Source organism: Parasteatoda tepidariorum, unplaced genomic scaffold, assembly GCF_043381705.1.
Source record: "Parasteatoda tepidariorum isolate YZ-2023 unplaced genomic scaffold, CAS_Ptep_4.0 HiC_scaffold_2049, whole genome shotgun sequence".
Classification (NCBI taxonomy): Eukaryota; Metazoa; Arthropoda; class Arachnida; order Araneae; family Theridiidae; genus Parasteatoda; species Parasteatoda tepidariorum.
In genome coordinates, this window is record NW_027261520.1 from 3,728 (window position 1) to 8,681 (window position 4,954).

General features: G+C 29.7%; 1 long non-coding RNA gene across 1 annotated transcript; it reads right to left on the reverse strand.

Moving 5' to 3' along the window:
* Positions 1–400: 400 nt before the first annotated feature.
* LOC122273029 (uncharacterized) lies at positions 401–4,275 on the reverse strand. The gene is made up of 3 exons (XR_011638436.1): positions 4,138–4,275; positions 2,828–2,915; positions 401–680 (listed from the first exon to the last, which is right to left on the reverse strand). It is a non-coding gene; the product is annotated as an uncharacterized lncRNA (long non-coding RNA).
* Positions 4,276–4,954: the final 679 nt, after the last annotated feature.

Sequence of the window (4,954 nt, forward strand, 5' to 3'; positions counted from 1 at the left end):
AAATTCTATCATTTAAAGTTCTTAATTTATAATCAGAAAATCAATAAAATTCAAAAACATTTTCAAAAACTTTACATAATCATGATTGATAATTAGTTTCTGATAAATATTGCAGACAAAATTGTGAAAACCGTGCATTTTTATTGTAATTTAGAATGACAATCAATGTGGTAAAGAAAAAATCTCTTTTTAAAAGATAGAAAATTAAGCACTTTTTACAAATCCCGAATAAAAAAAGAGCACCTTTAAGCATTTTAAAAAACGTTAAACAAAGATAAGCACTTTTTAAAAATGCCACACGTCCTGTATATGTTTTAGGCTTAATAAAATTATTTGCATAATAATGAGGGATCACTACAACTAATTCTTAACTCTTATAAATATAATTAGAAAAAAATACTGAAAATAACAGCTATTTTATTATAGACAATAAAACATCATACAACATAAATAACAAAACTTGTATTTACAAGATAAGTTAAAATTTAAGAGACAGATACATCTTGTCTTTGATCTTTCGTTTCACTAAGTCCATTTTTTTCAACACATCGGCAATTTTAGTGACAAGTTGTTGAGAGTTAACTTTAGTTTTCTTAAATTTCTGTAACAATTCAGTGGCAGTCATAGGTTTGCGAGACAAATACCGACGGATAGCTTCTTCAGTAATACCATCCAGAGAGCTGCAAAGTATGAAATTATCAATTTTGGTATCATAATAGTACAAAAAAAATTTCTAGACAAATTTAGAATTCGTTTTTAAATAAAAAATATTTTCTTGGTTTCAGAATAAATTATAAATGATAATCAAAAAAGTGGAACATCAAGAGAATGCTTTATTTTTTTCCTATTTTCTCATTCTAAATAGCATTAAACATGCAACCCAATTCTGAGTTGTTCAACTCCATATCCATGTAATTTTGAACCTAACCCAGAATACAAGGGAACTTCTGGGTAAAGCATTGGGAGACACAAGCCTTCTTAAAGAACTTTTTGATGGAACTAATCTACACATGCGTTTCATAGGGAGGAAAACATTCCACTGTTAACCCGACTGCAAAGGGATTTCAATCTATGATCCAAACAGCACTAACGATATTTTTTACGTCAGCACTGTGATCAATACGAGCATAGCAACACATTGCAATGACGACTCAGGCACACTGTTTACTCTTACAGTTGAACACATTTAAAAAGTGTGATGATGTCCAAATAAGGTGTGCAAGCCATCAAACTCAAAACACCCATTTTGCCAATGGGTAATAAATTAATCTACTGTTACAAAACAGACTGAGCCCCTGATGTAGCATTTTTTTAAAAACTTTATATAAAAGCTTTTTTAAAACTCTTTCTCTTGTCTTCCTATTCTAAAAATTCCCCAAATCTTAACTATAAAACTTTCTTTTAATAAGAAATATATATTTTTACACTGAACAATTTTTTTCAAAATTATATTCAGTCAATCTTCATTCTTTACATTATGAAAAGTGTAAGCTCTTTTCACACAGCGCCCCTGTGGGATACTATATATCAAATTTTGATGCAGAGATCTTTGCTATATCGCTAGCCTTAGAAAACCTTAAGAATAAGATCAATTACTTCACTAAAGCAGTAATTCTTGTCGACTCTAAGGCAGCTATCAAGGCAGTTGCCATAAACCATGATTCAGAAACTCATACTGTTTCAGAAATTAGAGATAATTTGATTTTTCTCGAAAATGCCAACAAAATTATTATGTTCCAGTGGATCCCTTCGCATGTGGGAATCAATGGCTATGAAAAGGCAGACAAACTAGCCAAGAAAGGGACACTCGAACCACAATGTAATAAACTGATTCCACCAGACTCCCATAAAAAACAATTTACCGAGAAACTTATGACCGACCTAAAGTGCAGCCAAGCAGTAAAGTCCATCGGAAAACCCTGGGCTAACATCCAAAACAGTTGGAAGAAATTTTGTCACAGTCCTCGGAAGGAGGCTGTGGCAAACTTCAGACTCTCAACAGGCCATGACTGCTTGGCAGAGCACATCAACATAATAGGTATCCTTCCATGTAGTGAGTTCCAAATCTGCAATTCGGGAACCATGAACTCAGACCACTTTCTTGTATGCCTTTTACTGGACAAACAATCTCAAGAGCGGGGTGATCTCTGTAAACTTTACTGGGATGCCAGAGATCCATGAACTACAGTAAAGACTACTCCTCATTCTTCACTGTATATATATATTTTTTTAACTTTGATTCTATCTTTGAGTTCTTTTTGTGTTAATATGCGTTTGTCATATGTTTTCTTTGTTTGTTAATGTAATTTTGTTCTTTTTTACTCCTTGTTTATGTCCACTTAAAGCTGAACATTGCATATGGATTAATATTTCCAATAAAGCCATATGTAACAACAACATTATGAAAAGTAAGCTTCTGATGTGAGAAATAAAACAAATTCATCATCATCATTGGCAAGACAGCCTTGTGTGAGCCTTGGCTTTCTCTAGAAAATTTCTCTATGTCATTCTCCTTGTTGCCACGTCTTCTTAGTTCAATACCCTGATTAATTTAAAATCCGCAGAAATGAAGTCCAGTCTTCAAAGTTTTGGAAGTCCTCCAGCTTTGCTGCAAATTGGTTTGTGTTTGAATATTTTATGTGTTGGACTAGTTGTATTTAAACGGCATATGTGCCCTGCAAATTTTATTCTGTTTATCTAAGAGCATCTAATTATACATAATAATTTTAAACATCTTTTTATTGATATTATTCATTTTTTAAATTCTAAAATAATAAAGTTTAAATTTTCTAAACGAAATATTAGAGAATAAAAAGCCAATGCTTACTTCACACTGCTGGATCCAGACTGATTGTCTGATTTGGGTTTCTTATTTGACACCAAAGATTCATTCAATTTTCGCTTAGTTCCTTTACCTAAAAGAAAGTTTTACAGTTATTATATATGTATATACAGTAGGGAACCGATTATCCGGAACGATCGGGACCATCACTATTCTGGATAACTGATTTTTCCGGTTTTCTGAATCGCTACAAAAAGCCGTTTTTTTATTGTTAAACCCAACTAAGAAAATTTTTTTTTTGGAATAATCTTAAAAAGAAGAAAAAACGATGAAGTAATACACTAATGATTATTTCCAAAATGATTTTAAGGTAAACATCTTTCAAAAAAGAAAGAAAAATCCTAAAATCTTATGAGGAAAAAAAAAATTTTTTTTAAAAAATTGCGGGAAAATTTATCGAATTTCGTTCCGGTTTTTTGGTTTTCCGGTTTTCTGATTTCCGGATAACGGGTTCTGTACTGTATATATATATATATATAACATAGTTTAGGAGTGAAAGGATAAAAACAGGTCTTAAGCAGGGAAAGAGGCCACAATATTTATTTATTAAGTATTCTACAGAGAATAGTTATCAAAGTGACACAAAATCATTGTGCTCCTCAATAAAAGTTACGTAAAATCTTGCAAAGTAAATCCGTAAAATGCTTCGTTTTAGGGAAATCTTAGTAATTGTAATTGGTCTATAAATAGGTCCAGGGAAAAAGTCTTTCCCTCGAGTTAGTTACAGGAATAATTGTTAAAAGGTTAATTAATGTATACTTGAGCTAAAAATAGATTAAAAGACAGGATGTGGATATTAAAGTGTGAGAAAGAGCATTTAGTTTTGAATGATAAATTAAAAAAAGGATTTACAGAAAAGGAATAACATAAAAAGTTTAGTTGAAGCTTTTTATGTTACATATATATATTTATTTAAATACAAAATACATTTTTAATGTTTTAGTATGGTTATAATTAAGTTTACAAAATTATAAATGTCCTAAACTTCCCATGATTTCAATTTTACAATTCTTTTCTCCTCAAAATTCATCACAAAACTCAATTTTCAAAGGTAAAAACAATTGAGGTATTACTGGAACAACCATTTTTTCCGTTTGTAAAAAGAAAACATTCATTTCATGAGAGTTAAAAAATTTAAATAAAGTATTTAGTAAAACAGATGGGAAAACTTTGGGAGTTATTTTAATAAGAAATCTGGAAATCAGTAAAATGATTCTAAAAAAATAAAATAGGGCTTGCGGATCTAAATGCTTTAAAAACATTAATTTTAGTATGAATTATTCAACATTTCTTACCTTCAGCATTTAATCTTGTAGGAGTATTAGCTCTACTACTACTGGCACTATTATCAGAACCATTTTTCTTGGCTTGTTTCTGGGAAAAAGAAAAAACGTATACATTAAAGAGAATGCTAGAATAAGCTTTTTTTTTAAAAAAAAAAATAATAATAATTTTACATAATTACACAATATGTACCTTTCCATTATCCTAAAAACTATTAAATGAGATTTATATAAATTATAGAGATACAGCTGATATAACATTAGTATGAACATGCCTTCATAGGCATTAAATGCACCATTTTTTAACAATTAAATTAGTCTTCAATTAATTTAACTTGAGTTTTTTATAAACCTACTTACTTATCTTAACATAACATAAAATTAAATTTAATGACTAATAGGACTTTTCTGCAGACCACTATAAGAACTCACAAGGAATTATGAGGAGCTGTAAATCTTACTAATTAGCAAGTATAAAAACTATACCTTTTTTCAGATGAGTTTAGTGGTGCTAATATGAATAAAGTAAAAAATGTATAAAACAAAATAGGCATTTAGAAGGAACTTATATGTCTGCTATTATAAGATTATACTACTGGCCACAGGGTAACTAAATACAACAAATAGCCATTAAAGTTGACTGTCAATCACCACCTGATTACTACTTTTTTTTGTTGCTAAAAATGCACTCCATGAACATTTTTACTATTTTTTTTTTAAATAAATGTGCGATTCTGAAAATTATTTTATTTCACACTTTACTTATGAAATTACTCCTGTAATGATTAGCATTTTTCAAAATGTTTTTGAAAAAATACCTTATATTATT